Genomic DNA, 16,632 nt, shown 5'->3' with positions numbered 1-16,632 from the left:
CCCTCCCCAGCATGTGTCTACATAGAACGTCTTCACTTCCTCCCCACCCACTATAACCCAAGCCAGCCCCCTACCTGTCTTTGGCTCTCCCTCGGCCATGTGCATGTGTCTACGTAGAATGTCTTCACTTCCTCCCCCACCCACTATAACCCAAGCCAGCCCCCTACCTGTCTTTGGCAACTCCCTCGGCCATGTGTCTACGTAGAACGTCTTCACTTCCTCCCCACCCACTATAACCCAAGCCAGCCCCCTACCTGTCTTTGGCAACTCCCTCGGCCATGTGTCTACGTAGAATGTCTTCACTTCCTCCCCCACCCACTATAACCCAAGCCAGCCCCCCTACCTGTCTTTGGCGACTCCCTCGGCCATGTGTCTACATAGAACGTCTTCACTCTCTGACTTAGTTGAGGCTTCTCAGTTGAATCTAATTTCTTCTGGAAAAACGTCATAAAAAGCATAGGATAAAAACACCCATTGCCATAAGAAAGTGAAATGGGAATGCTATGATGACAAGCTATTTAGAAACACTGAATTGTCCTAAATGTAAAACATGTTTATAGCTTACAGAGCACATTTAGATATAATTTCATCATTCCGGAATTGCAATATCACTCTTAGAAAATGAACATGAATTAAACAGAAAACTTATTTTATCAATATCAAAACTGGACAATCCTACTGAGTGCTGACTGTCAATGCTGACAGAGTGTGAGGTAGTGAGTGATTTAGGAAGAGTGAGTGATATCAAGCAATGTGGCAGCACAATGAGTGAGTGACTTCAAAAACATTTCCACACGGAACATGGACAAATTTCTATTTATCTGACCTTTTTCAAATAAAACTGAATGGTTATTGACTGAGTAATAGGTTAAAACGTACTACTGTCAAAATACCATAACCAAATGTTGTCTTAAAATATTAAAAACGAAATATGATTTTAAAAAGGACTGTACATATTAGGTCCCTTTGATAGATGTTACTTTCGTTTTTTATGAGGTAAGGATGGGAGGACATTACGACAAATATCAGCCTCTTCAAATAAACCTCTATCACATTTCAGGAACACCAGGTGTTTTTCCAAATGTGACAGGAAATGCCAAAGGTATACATTTTCAATTTTGGTGAAACTCAAATTTAGGGCCTGATAAATTATGAATCTGGTCTGGATCCCTGCACATCAAAGGGACACAACTCTGCAAAACGAATCTCAGTGCTTAACTGACTGGTCAACCTGTGACCCCTACAGAGACATAGGAAGACGCAGTTGCCAAGTCAGCTTTTTGAGAAAGGGGGGGATGCACACTTAATTTTCAGGGAGAGTTTCAATGGTCATTTAATAAACTTTCAAGACAAAAGGGGAGGTGCGCACCCCTGCACCCTCATCTGGATCCGCCTTAGTAATGTAAGTCTGTATCTGACCCACCCAATTTCTCCATAACTCACCTCAAATGCATATAAATTGAGACATGAGACTGCATTATAAAGACATATTATAGTCCTCATCTCTTAGCAGTATGGAAGTGTTTTCAAATCTATCATGTCTAAGTCTATCAAGTGACAGCCTTTGTGACAATTTGTTTGTGTTTTTAACAAAAGTCAGAATGCATGCATGCATAATTCACAAGAAAAGACAGCACAGTTACAGTTGAAGTCAAAGCCTTCATGTGAGTGCAATACTGTGTGGGGTATGTGTGTACACGAACAGTGACTGGAAGGTGCTTGGGTTTGCTGTATGCTGTACAACAGCCAGGGATAAATGTGCACTAAACTCCAACAAGTCCGGCAGGGGTCAATGCTGACAATCACTCACAAGAAAACAACTGGAACATGCACCTTGGCCATAATCATGACAAAGAGTCATTCTTTTCCTTCCCGGATTCCTAATAACCGAACAACCCATCTCAAATCATTTTATAGTCACCCATGTACCTACAGAATAGATTCTGGTCAGAACCGTCCTCAGCAACTATTTGTAGTGGCAGCTAATGGGATGGGCTGATCAAGCTTAGTGACTTGTCTGATGCATGCATTGTCTCCAAATTGTGTAAATCTGTGATGTCAATTACAGTGTTGTCTGTTTAGATTCAATTATTTGTAAGTCACAGTCGTCAGCAAATTTAAGAATGTGTGCCTTTAATCATAAGAATCTAAAAACTATCCACATCACCAATGAAGACTGTTAGCAAGTCTGAGACTAGTTTGTTTGTTGCTGTAAGCCACACTCAGAAATATTCCAGCTATATGAGACTGGCTTGTTAATGATCGAGATGGGACAAGGCAAATCTTGTGAGTGCAGCAGAGAGCAATATTCAGTGATATCAAAGTATACTAGCCACATAAAGAAACTGTGCATTGTCAAAATATTATCCCAGTTGATAAGTTCGATAACAATGCCAAAGGTACATATAAACTTTAATGGAGGGATCATGAGACCATAACAAGTCGGGAGAATTTCAATTGAAAAGTCAATCACAATGACGTCACGACGCCACAAGCCGGACAGGGCTCAAACGACCATGTCACACGCCCAATAACAGGTATGTCCACCATCAGCATTGAGAGCAGCAGTGCATCAACGACGCATAGAGCCTATCAAACGTGCAAGGAAGGCTTGAGGGATGTCAGGCCAGATTCTCTCAAGTTCTGTTGCAAGGTCAAGGACGTTATCTGGCGGATGAGGAAGACGGCGTAGACGTTATCCATCTCATCCCAAGCATGCTCTATCGGGGAGAGCTCCGGTGAATTTGCAGGCCAAGGCAGTAAGCCAACGTTGTGGTGTTGCAAGAAATCCATAGCAACCCTTGCCGTATGAGGGCGGGCATTGTCCTGTTGGAATGTTAACCCAGGGCCATGACGTTGCAGAAAAGGAATTGCCACAGGTCGAAGAATCTGATCCCTGTAGCCCACACCAGTTAAGTTGCCCTGAACAATCACCAAAGAAGTTCTTTGGCGTGCTGTTATTCCACCCCAAATTATCACGGAACCACCACCAAAGCGATTCCTCTCCAAGACACAGGCCTGTGCATAACGTTCTCCCACGCGTTTATAGGCACGTTGACGTCCATCACTATGGGAAATGTTAAACCTGGACTCATCTGTGAAAACAACATTTCTTACAAAACAAGGGTCTGCGGACATGATTTCAGCACCACATTTGGCGAGCTTGTCGATGACGTTGTGTCAGGATAGGCCGTATGGCGGGACGTCGTGGTCTGATCCCGTGATGACGTAACCGTTGTTGAACTGTGTTGGGGTGGATACGGCGAAGTCCTGGGATGGTTCGGGCAGTCATCACTGCAGTCTGAAACCTGTGGCGAAGATGGGTCACCCTTATCCATCTGTCCTGTCTTGGCGTTGTTACACGTGGACGTCCAGAACGTGGCCGATCGATGATGTCATTTGTGTTCTGGTAGCGTCTCACCAGTGCAGAAATGGTGTTTCGGTGGCAGTGGAAATGTGCAGCCACTTGTCGTTGAGACATTCCCCACAGACCATCCCAATGGCCTCATGACGTTGTGCAGATGTGAGCCTTGGCATGCTATGCGTTTCAATAGCCGTTTAATTTTTTGAACGATCGCAAGGGCAGGGGTTGAGCTTTCCAAAGTGACTGTATTGTGTGGCATTCATTTGCTCTGTTTCTCTTTCCCAGAATGCACGTGCAACAACGTATTGCACGTCTCAAGGACGAACCCACTGACGTCACGGAACGTGGCACGTGCATGCATGCTGGTTACATGTCACTAATCTCTGAGTTTAAATCTTTATGTGTCTACACAGGTTTGATAAATTTAGATTTTAAATTTTGTATGCACAGTTTCTTTATGTGCCTAGTATACAATAACACCCATCAATAAATTCATTGAAACTTAACATCCTATCTATCTGGTCACGATCAGCACAGGAGACCTACCATATATTACCATAGATAAGCCAATCTCATTGATAAGCCAACTTGAGCCTTAAAACCAGTATCAAGATTGAATGTTTCGTACATAAGTCGACCCCCTGTGATGGGGTCCTTACATTAAACAAGCATCCCTATATGGTTAGTAAACTTCAGGAAGAACAAGTCACATTTTTTATTACCACTTAACCACTTTAACACTTCAACATTTAACACTTTCACCACCATGTGGCAACACTGCAACAGGTCATTATTGAGACTAGTGAAAACATATTATTGTCTCTCCCTGATTGACAGAATATACAGTACACATTTAACACAAGGCCCCATAGTGCTGAAACAGTAAACATCGACCACTACAAGACACATGCAGTTATTTACTTTTCTCACAGCACATCAACACCATCTTAACTCTGTCTGAAACAAAACACCAGGTATCTTGTTTACCCCAACATGAACAGAAGCAGAAACTTCCTGAAATGAAGAGTATTGTACATTACAAACACAACATATCTCTACATCCATGTAACATAGCAATGTACAGCTGAGATTTGTATCGATAAATATCTCTGTCACCATCACCAGGGTCTACCCTGGACAGACAGACTCTGTCACCATCACCAGGATCTACCCTGGACAGACAGACTCTGTCACCATCACCAGGATCTACCCTGGACAGACAGACTCTGTCACCATCACCAGGATCTACCCTGGACAGACAGACTCTGTCACCATCACCAGGATCTACCCTGGACAGACAGACTCTGTCACCATCACCAGGATCTACCCTGGACAGACAGACTCTGTCACCATCACCAGGATCTACCCTGGACAGACAGACTCTGTCATCATCACCAGGATCTACCCTGGACAGACAGACTCTGTCTGGATCACCATCTCTGTCACCAGGGATCTACCCTGGACAGACAGACTCTGTCACCATCACCAGGATCTACCCTGGACAGACAGACTCTGTCACCATCACCAGGATCTACCCTGGACAGACAGACTCTGTCACCATCACCAGGATCTACCCTGGACAGACAGACTCTGTCACCACCACCAGGATCTACCCTGGACAGACAGACTCTGTCACCATCACCAGGATCTACCCTGGACAGACAGACTCTGTCACCATCACCAGGATCTACCCTGGACAGACAGACTCTGTCATCATCACCAGGATCTACCCTGGACAGACAGACTCTGTCACCATCACCAGGATCTACCCTGGACAGACAGACTCTGTCACCATCACCAGGATCTACCCTGGACAGACAGACTATGTCACCATCACCAGGATCTACCCTGGACAGACAGACTCTGTCACCATCACCAGGATCTACCCTGGACAGACAGACTCTGTCACCATCACCAGGATCTACCCTGGACAGACAGACTCTGTCACCATCACCAGGATCTACCCTGGACAGACAGACTATGTCACCATCACCAGGATCTACCCTGGACAGACAGACTCTGTCACCATCACCAGGATCTACCCTGGACAGACAGACTCTGTCACCATCACCAGGATCTACCCTGGACAGACAGACTCTGTCACCATCACCAGGATCTACCCTGGACAGACAGACTCTGTCACCATCACCAGGATCTACCCTGGACAGACAGACTCTGTCACCATCACCAGGATCTACCCTGGACAGACAGACTCTGTCACCATCACCAGGATCTACCCTGGACAGACAGACTCTGTCACCATCACCAGGATCTACCCTGGACAGACAGACTCTGTCACCATCACCAGGATCTACCCTGGACAGACAGACTCTGTCACCATCACCAGGATCTACCCTGGACAGACAGACTCTGTCACCATCACCAGGATCTACCCTGGACAGACAGACTCTGTCACCACCACCAGGATCTACCCTGGACAGACAGACTCTGTCACCATCCTGGACCAGGATCTACTCCTGGACAGACAGACTCATCACCATCACCAGGATCTACCCTGGACAGACAGACTCTGTCACCACCACACCAGGATCTACCCTGGACAGACAGACTCTGTCACCATCACCAGGATCTACCCTGGACAGGACAGACAGACTCTGTCTGCCATCACCAGGATCTACCCTGGACAGACAGACTCTGTCACCATCACCAGGATCTACCCTGGACAGACAGACTCTGTCACCATCACCAGGATCTACCCTGGACAGACAGACTCTGTCACCATCACCAGGATCTACCCTGGACAGACAGACTCTGTCACCATCACCAGGATCTACCCTGGACAGACAGACTCTGTCACCATCACCAGGATCTACCCTGGACAGACAGACTCTGTCACCATCACCAGGATCTACCCTGGACAGACAGACTCTGTCACCATCACCAGGATCTACCCTGGACAGACAGACTCTGTCATCATCACCAGGATCTACCCTGGACAGACAGACTCTGTCATCATCACCAGGATCTACCCTGGACAGACAGACTCTGTCACCATCACCAGGATCTACCCTGGACAGACAGACTCTGTCACCACCACCAGGATCTACCCTGGACAGACAGACTCTGTCACCATCACCAGGATCTACCCTGGACAGACAGACTCTGTCACCATCACCAGGATCTACCCTGGACAGACACTCTCTGCCACCATCACCAGGATCTACCCTGGACAGACAGACTCTCTGCCATCACCAGGATCTACCCTGGACAGACAGACTCTGTCACCACCTCCAGGATCTACCCTGGACAGACAGACTCTGCCACCATCACCAGGATCTACCCTGGACAGACACTCTCTGCCACTATCACCAGGATCTACCCTGGACAGACAGACTCTGTCACCACCTCCAGGATCTACCCTGGACAGACACTCTCTGCCACTATCACCTGGATTTAAGTCATGAAACAAAACAGTGTGACATTTACCCTGTCACAGTACCCTTTCATCTTTTGTTGATGGGATGAATTTAGACAACTTACTCTGTTGTCTCCAAACACGATACTGTCCTGCTCCAAGAAGCGGAGTAATTTGGACAGCTTCTCATTGTCTGTCTGAGGTGGCTGTGTCTCTGCCATCGTATTCCCAGTTTCTACATCAGCATCATGCCAGTCTGATACAGCTTCTGAAACAATAACATCTTCACATTATTTTTACAAAATTTTGCAACCATAAAATAAATAACAGAATAATTTCATTTTGAAATTCAATGCTTCAAATGTATTGATCAATCACTAGAAACTACTTAGTCAGCATTATCCCAGGTTGATGTCCAGTCTATAACCAGTAACTGCTAAGTAGGTTAAAGCAAGAATGTGATAAAGGGCGTTCCATTCTACAAGTTTAATGACAGTAAGTCTACAGCAATCACCATCTATTCAGCATGAACTGTAGTTTTACACACAAAAAACCCCATAAATATACTTTAGTTTGCTAATATCAATGTGTTTCAACCTTTTCTATGAAGATAAAAAACACCATAATTTGGTTCATACTTCCATATATATACTAGGGGCGACTATTGTGGGGTAAACCACTATTGCGATAGCAATAGTCTATTGCAACTATTGCGACCCAATATTTTTTCTCCTTGAATTGTCTCATTTGAAGTCATTTCCCAAATGAATGTATAGTTTATATGAAATAAAAACAAGTTCCAGTAGTTTCAGTCTCTTTTCATGAGTGACTAGAAACTTGAAACCGAGATCAAGTAAACAGTTAACACATAAACTCAATGAAGCTTCAAGTCTGGACCCAAACATCCTGTATTTTGTGCTGCATATTTATCTACGGAAGTCAATTACTAAACTATTGATAGTCACACATACTATCGATGCATCAATAGTTTTTCGTTTCTACCATCAACTAATTGCTATCGGAGACTCAACAATTGCAATGCATCTATAGTTAGATGCATTGTTACAGCCCTAATATATACCATTTTCATGAAAACATTATAAATACAACATTCACCTCATTATCACCTGCTCCAACAAATATGCTAAATTGTGAAACCAATCTGTATGTAATGATACAAGTGCCACACATAAGACTAAAATTAACAGTAAAGTCCCAATTTAATGGTGCATATTGTCAATCTCTTTACAGAGGCTTAATACCAGTGAAGATCCGGGTTAAAATTGGTCATCAGCAACCCATTCTTATTGTAAGAGTCGATTGGGATCAAGTGGTCAGGTTTGCTGACTTTCTTGACACATGTCATTGTATCCCAATTGCATATATCGATGCTCATACTGTTGATCATGTATTTGTCTGGTAAAGACTCAATTATTTACAGATTGCCACCATATAGCTGGAATAATGCTGAGTGCAGCATTAAATAACAATCAAAACACAAGCTTAACAGTGTGGAAGTGATATACTACTGCCCAGTAACTTTTACGGAAATATCTTCATTAATGTCAAATTTCTGACAACAAATTTTACTTGTGTATAATATTAACAAGCACCCTCTCCCCTTCTCAATCACTTGTAACAACTTTTATGGTAAAGGTTATATGCCAGGAAATGGTGTAACAAGGAATCTGGGACATGCAAGTAACCACGTCCTTAACAATTCTAGGGAAGCACCTGAACCCTGGAAATCTCACAAGACAATCCATCGACAAGTAATCGATTATGTTATAACTTGGAGTAATACAAATGCAAACAGATACACTTTTAGAACCCGTGAAGGTCCGGGTTAGAATATTGGCCTTCAGTAACCCATGCTTGTAACATAAGAGGCGACTAACGGGATCGGGTGGTCATGCTCGCTGACTTGGTTGACACATATCATTGGTTCCCCAATGCGCAGATAGATGCTCCTGATGTTGATCACTGGATTGTCTGGTCCAGACTCGATTATTTTACAGACCACTGCCATATAGCTGGAATATTGCTGAGTGTGGCGTAAAACTAAACTCACTCACTCACTACACTTTTAGACTGAAAGTAACTAGAAGGTAACTGCCATGATTACAGAGTGAACAAATAACCTAATTACTAAGCTCATTATCTTTGACGCAGCAAGTAAGTTTCTCTGCAAATGTACTTGATGTAGCAGAGTGACAGTATGTTTACTGACTCACTGAGATAGTTATCACCGCTTTGGACAGTATTCCTGTTATATTTGTCCATATCAGCTTAATGCTGCAGGTGAACCCAGAGTGATGCTTGTCTTAGGCATTAAAACTCACATTGTGCTTAAAACCAAGAAATCAGAGAGAACCTGGATCATTCTACAGGTTTGGGGCATGCACCAGGGATGCAACTCTCACAGCAAGTTAAACTGTGATTTGGAAGACTTAAGACCACCCGTATCTCCAGCTATACAAGAAACCAATGCAAGGTTTTACATGATGCACAAATGTGGAGAATGGACACAGAAACCTCAAAATACTGCATCCAATGAGATGCAAATAAATACCTACCATGCATTAAGAGTAGTTATCTGTCTCCATGCTCTGAAGTAATTTTCCTCAACGTACACTACAGTCCGTAAATAGAGAAAGGGACAGCCAGGTGTGCGAGAAAGGATGGAGACGGCAGGGTCAGCACAGGCTAATGAATCAATAACTTGGTGGGCACTTGTGCACATGCTTCTCTAACACCTGGCTGTCCCTTTCTCTGCACTCCTCCCTCGTAACAAATAGTGAACTGTGTCAAAATTTTAATGATAGTTTCTTAAAGAACTTTTTTGGTGGAGTCCGGAAAATTTTCAAATATGAGAAAGCTGTTGGGTATTAGTAAATGATAAACATGTGTACTATTTATATTCATGTGGCAATTTTGTACAATGATAAAATTTGCAATTCATCAGTCTGTTTCTGACTCAAACAGACTGTACACTACACTACACTACACCATTTCAATACTTTACAGGAGCCTCTCATAACCAGCAAGGACCCGTAACATTTAACGGAGGCCGCTGATCTCCCACTTTTGTACGTCAACTCTGCAAACCCCTGCAACATGATCCAATGAGATCAGATCTTCAAGTTGTTCTCTCTACATACATGTATGAGTAACATTAGTGAGCATTAAAATTGGATTTAAATGAGATTGCATTGTAATCTAACTCTTACCTACAGTCTATGTGTGCCCTGTTCAATAACCAGCCAGCATCTAAATGAACCTATTAAGGCACAATCTTCCTCAATCTGACTTCTTCATAATGCACTTACAGGTTTATACCTCCAAACTGACAACACAAGTGCTCACCTCTTCAGAAATCAATGGGAGGGTTGCCCCAGCCCACTCCTAACATATAAACCAGATCTGATTATAAACTCTCCTACGGTAAAGATACCACAATGATTTAATGATCTCCCCAGCTGCTAGGACCAATAAATCGATAAACATTATCACACTCACAATCAGTTTTCGATGGCAGAGAGGAATTGACAAGACCAGTGTAAATACTCAGAACTATATTAAAATATTCAGCCAATACCCTTAACTATTGGGTATTCTGGTAATATCGTTATTAAGCATATAACAATCCATCCGATCACATCAAGGACTGCTTTCCTCTCAGCTTTCATAAAACAATCAATAACCCTTAGCTTTATTTTCTTACATTTATTGCATTACTTGTGGTCAGGCTATTATCGGTGATTCTGATAACACGCTAGCTGCATGCATTTGTGACACATTTCTTTGACAATAATGATTTACATATTCCCCTCGGGGAGCAGTACACTGTTTTAGTTGGAATGGGGATACAATGAGTCAGTGGTTTGTGATATATACAAGTTTGTTATGTACAGGAAGATCATCAAGCCCCACTATGTGCCAGATCTGTATCCAGTGGTAGTACTTGTTGTGTTGGTGCCCTGAGCACTTGTCCAACCTAGCTAGGTCAAGGGTAGAACCCCTATGTGCCAGATCTGTACATAGTAGCAGTAGTTGTGTTGGTGCCCCAGGGCACCTTGCCCAACCCTTGGTAGGCTACTGGTAGAACCACTGCCAGAACTCTATACAGTGACTAGGTATGTTGGTGCCCCAGAGCACCTTGCCCAACCCAAGGTAGGCTACAGGTAGAACCACTGCCAGATCTGTATACAGTGACAGTAGTTATGTTTGTGCCCCAGGGCACTTGCCCAACCCAAGCTAGCCTACAGGTAGAACCATTATGTGCCAGATCCGTATACAGTGACACTAGTTATGTTGGTGCCCCCTAGCACCTTGCCCAACCTAAGCTTGGCTACCATTGCCCAATCCTAAGTGACTTATGTTGGTGCCCCAGGGCACCTTGCCCAACCCAAGCTAGCCTACAGGTAGAACCATTATGTGCCAGATCCGTATACAGTGACACTAGTTATGTTGGTGCCCCAGGGCACCTTGCCCAACCTAAGCTTGGCTACAGGTAGAACCATTATGTGCCAGATCCGTATACAGTGACACTAGGTATGTTGGTGCCCCAGGGCACCTTGCCCAACCTAAGCTTGGCTACAGGTAGAACCATTATGTGCCAGATCCGTATAGTGACTAGGTATGTTGGTGCCCCAGGGCACCTTGCCCAACCCAAGCTAGCCTACAGGTAGAACCAATATGTGCCAGATCCGTATACAGTGGTTGTAGTTGTTTTGTTGGTGCCCCCTAGCACCTTGCCCAACATTAGCTAGATCAAAGATAGAACTACACTGTGCCAGATCTTCATATATTGGTAGTAGTGGTGTTGGTGCCCCAGAGCACCTTGGCCAACCATATCTACAGCCATGGGTGAGACCTCTTTCACCCATGGACCAAGGTCATCTGATACTGATGAACTCATAAATATCAATAACAATGAAAATGAGAAGTGACAACTACACAGCTCATTCAGGATTGCTGACAATTAATGTAATGACAAGTTAGAATGTCATTTGATGTATTTTGGGATGAACTTGATCACAAAAACTCATCTTTATGTCTTAATTATGTCAGCATATATCACCAAAGACCATATAATAAGTCCATTATAAGAGATTATAGCTGCATTCATACAGACAATAACACTAACATAGAACATTGTACTCCTTCACACAAATGTAAAAGATTTATGGATAAACAATTCTTCTGTACAGAACATGAGGGACAAAATATAAGTTGTGATTTTGGTTCCCTAGCTGATGCATACTTTACATACCTGACCAATATACTATTTCAACAGATTAATGATTTAACACAAATCAGCTGATGACACTGCCGAAACGTTTCGTGTCAAGATGGCTCTGATTTTAGAAGCTTGGCCTATTTGAAGCACTAGAAAGACTGTAACAAAACAGTATAATGAAAGCTTGTTGTTACAATCAATAAAAACAAATTATGGTTCAGGCTGATTCATTTATTGCACTATGGTCATATATCAGTAGCTTATTGTCTTGAACGAGAGCACCCTTCACAATCTAATGTATACTGAACAGCAAAAGAAATGCAAGTTTCGAAAAAAATGAAATCTCATGAAGGTAAGCGTTCATGTTTATGGAACGTTCATGGTAAAGTGACGTAATGATCCCAGATGAGATGATGTCATGCAATTTGACGTCCATACGAACCATTCCCACAAACACACCAACAGTGCAGCAAAACCATAATTTTAGCATGCGTGCGTCGACGGTTCTGGATGAAAAGCATGCATTTCACTCTGAGGTATCCTTTATAAAGGTTTGTGTCAAAAAACAGTTCAGTATTGACACTAGGAGATGTACACGCCACACAAACGATACCTAGACTAACGACTGAGCAGAGAGGAATGGCCATTGGAAAGTTGCATGGAGGTAGCTCTGCAACCGCTGTAGCTAGACAATTGGGCTGTCATCTTACCACCATTACACGACTTGCTCAACGCCATCAGCAACCCGGGTTGCCGCTGAACGCCCCTCGCACCGGGACAGCAGCAACGAGTGACATCTCATGCGCAAGATCGGTTCATCCGGGTCGCTCATCTAAGGAACCAAACTCAAGCACCAGCAGTAACAGCAGCATTAGTTCATGGGTCAAGGAGAGCAGTGTCCTGCGATACGATTAGGCGTCGTCTTTGGGCTGCTGGAATCCACTGCCGAAGGCCATATGTGGGGCCATATGTGGGGACGTTTGCAGCCCTCCCACAGCAGGGGTGGCGATGGATTATCTGGCTCAAAACAACATTAACGTTTTTCCATGGCTGTCTCTTTCCCCGTATATGGCTCCCATTGAACATTCTGGGACGAAATTTGACGGAGGATTGGTGCAGGTAGACAGCCATTCACACTTGCACAATTGGGAGAGAGATCGGTGTTTGAGCGGAACCAATTGCCTCAGGCATTCTTTCAGACTCTAATGAACTCAATGAGGCCACGTTGCACGGCCTGTGTGCAAGCTCAAGGTGGCCATACACGCGACTAAAGAGACTGTCACTTTTCGCGTTCAGGGGTATCTCCATTTGACGGACTGTGATCAATTTGAACTTATTGCAATTCAATGTGAACAGCAACTTTCAGCTGTTAAATTGACAGTGTTGTCTATAGAATAAATGATTAGACATGATTTTGGTTGTCTTCTATTCACAAACTTGACAAAAAGCCAGACTTGCGTTTCTTTTGCTGTTCAGTATATTATCAGACATCCATTTTGTTATGATATACATACAAGTGTCACGATCTCCTGTATCATTAAACTACCACAAAACCTTTTTTGTTAATTGGCTTGAACTCATCCAATCAATCAAAGCAAAATTACTCTTCTTAATGGGAGTTTGTATAAATCTAAATTCCAAACAGTGTGGGTTTTTTTAGCAACCCTTGATACATTTCAAACACATGATGCTACTATGAATATGTCAAGTTTTACAATGAAATATAATACTGTTGACACTAATCCTTAACTTGCCACAGTTAGGCCCTGATCGATTATCTTTTCTTCCATTTTGGGAAACCATATGAAAAATATAGAGAGAGTATCTATGAGTTTAACATAACAAGAACAATGCATAATCACAATTCCGCAATAGTTGGTCACATTAAATTATTGTTTCTTTCAGGAAAGTATATGGAACTAGGTACATGGAGTTTAATGCTCATCATAAAAAAAAGCATTATAAGCCTTATGCTGAGACACTTGTGTCACTTTACATCATCTGCTACATAGGAGTAAATGTGAAATTTATACATACAAAAGGCTCATATTGTGAGATAAAGAATTTATGGCACCAATGTTTGAAATCAGTCTTCATAATTATCTCTTACATAAGCTTGAAAAGTTTCATGTATGACTGTAACTTTAGTAGATTCTGAGAAAACAGCAAATACAAGCAAATGGATCAATGACTGTAACTGTGTTGTGGAACAATTTACTGCACCAGTTTTCGAACAAGTATGTTTTACATTTACAGCTTGCAAATTTTCATTTATGTAACTTCTGTAGGTTCTGAGAAAACCTGTCCTAATTTCTAGTAGTTAGCAGTATGTTGACAAAGTAGGTGCCAATGGCCACAACTCATTAAAACAAATTAAGACACCAGTTTGTTTTGTTTGTGTGTGGTTCAACGCTGCACTCAGCAATATTCCAGCTATTTGTTGGCATTGTGTAAATAATTGAGTATGGACCAGACAATCCAGTGATCGGCAGATTGATAAGACATCAATATTGAAATTATTTGAGATCATGAAATTATTTGAGATCAGTGTGTAAAATTCCATTTCTTTAATTTTAAATAGTTTTGGCAGAGCTTTGAGAAAGGGATGGATGGACACATAGACAAACTCTGTTCCTGTATCTCCTGCCTATCTTTGTGGAAAGGAATAACAATGTCTTGTATTGTGCTCCAAATGACTGTCCTGTTAACAGCCTTCACAATTTCCTATTGTCAAGCAAGTTTGTTGATAAAAGTCCATACAAACACTAAGATCTACCGAAGATGATGTCAACTGAAAGCTTACAGTGAGGTTGTAGTTTCCAATGTCTCCAGCACATTAGACTGTGAAAATGAGAGGGCAGGAATTACATTAAAAATAACTCATCACTTAATGCATAGAGGGATCACTCTTAGGGGTATTTTAAATATATCTAGAAAGGAAACACAAACTGTTCTTTTGTACAGACATTGCAAAGTCATGATTGAGACACTATGACATTGCAATTTTATGAAAGGTGTATCCTACTGTGCAAAGACTTTATACTTATTAGCTTCGAAATATTGATTCTTTTTCAATATTCACTGATCACTTGTTTCATGTGTTTGTATGTGAGTAATAGCCCTTCTCTGATGATTATGATGTTGGACATCAAGTAAAATCATCATCAAAATAATTGCCATTGTACTGTCATACTCAAGAGACAATTTGTGCATGGAACTGACTGGTAAATTGTTCCAAGTAAGGGATACTCACTTAAAGCCACTAAAGGTGTAATATTAGTACATATATGCTTGGGAAGTGATATCTATTATAGGTCTTAAAATGTATTAAATGGTAAATGGCTCCAAGGAAGTTACACAATTACTTTATCTACTTGATATATTGTTTACCTGCTGATGTTCATAAAGGGGTAGTCAATTGTGTCTTGGGAATATATCCATTGGCAGCCGCGTCTATTCTCTATTCCACTTCATCAGTTGGCCGACATTTTTATCACTATGGTTTTATGACGCCGCACAGTCTAAATATAGACCGTCACACTGTTTTGACAAGAAGGTGCGCAGAGAACTTTGGCGACGTCAGTTTAATTTAATGTCCTAAAACATGTAAGTCCGCCAAAAAAATGTCTACCTTTGCAAGGAAGAAAATATGAAATAAAGGAAAGCAATGAAAAGAAATAATATAAATGCCATATTCCACAGCAAGTAAAAGTTTAGTCTCATTTTGAAAGTTTACCACGTCGTCTGCTTTGAGACTTACTTCCGGGTTCCATAGTGCTAGTATTTTCTTTGAAACGTATTCCATCTTTATCTCATGCTTAGCTTGTCAGTTGAACCGCCGTTCTTTAGAACAAGAACAGTAAAAGATTGGCAAAATCTACATTCCTTTACAAGGACGCATACATATCAGATAACTAAAGGGACTATATGTACTTTATGCCTGATATAGTGGTGGTCCGATTAATTGAAATAATCGAAGATTGGTCGTAGTGACTAAACGACCAAGCAATCGATCATAATTTCTCAGAATCGAACACAAACAATTCTGGAACACTTGTTTTCATTAACAATATTTTTCACATGGTTGGTTTTGTCTGTTACATTTCGTAAGCCCTACAAGCTCGTTTCAAGTCATGATTGAATTTATCTTAAAGATTCCAAGAAATTTATGTTCCTGACATACTAGTCATCCTTTAAAGATGTGAAATTTTGCCAAAAAATCCCAGAAGAACTACATTTTTCCCCCCTTATTTTAATGTGCATTAACAAATTTAGTAAATGACGCTAACCAATTATTTTCGATGATTGATCGGTAGTAATGAACCAATCATCAATTATGAGATTTTAACCAATTCCCAACACTAGTCAGATACGAAATCAACAAACTGATTAAGATGAGATAAGATATGATAAGATATCACTTTAATATATTATTAGCTAGCTAAGATACATAGCGTTCACTGTTCATGTCAGCTATGTATCTTGCTAGGCCTATGGAGGTGCTGCTAAGCGTTCATGGCTAATTATTAGCCCGGTGTTTTTCAGAAGGTTTATCTACTGACGTTTGTTTGGTAGATGTTGAATATCCTATGTAGGTAATGCCATGGGCACATAAAATCTATATTTAGGGTCCATGGTAATGTTAAGTTA

General features: G+C 41.9%; 1 long non-coding RNA gene across 1 annotated transcript; it reads right to left on the bottom strand.

Moving 5' to 3' along the window:
* Positions 1–132: 132 nt before the first annotated feature.
* Positions 133–15,743, bottom strand: LOC124286840. Its single transcript, XR_006901127.1, has 3 exons — positions 15,373–15,743; positions 6,866–7,008; positions 133–434 (listed from the first exon to the last, which is right to left on the bottom strand). It is a non-coding gene; the product is annotated as an uncharacterized LOC124286840 (long non-coding RNA).
* Positions 15,744–16,632: the final 889 nt, after the last annotated feature.

This window comes from Haliotis rubra, unplaced genomic scaffold (assembly GCF_003918875.1).
Source record: "Haliotis rubra isolate DU_JTF1 unplaced genomic scaffold, ASM391887v1 Scf393, whole genome shotgun sequence".
Lineage (NCBI taxonomy): Eukaryota > Metazoa > Mollusca > Gastropoda > Lepetellida > Haliotidae > Haliotis > Haliotis rubra.
Note: the sequence above shows the minus strand (reverse complement) of the source record. Positions and strands in the feature narration are given on the sequence as shown.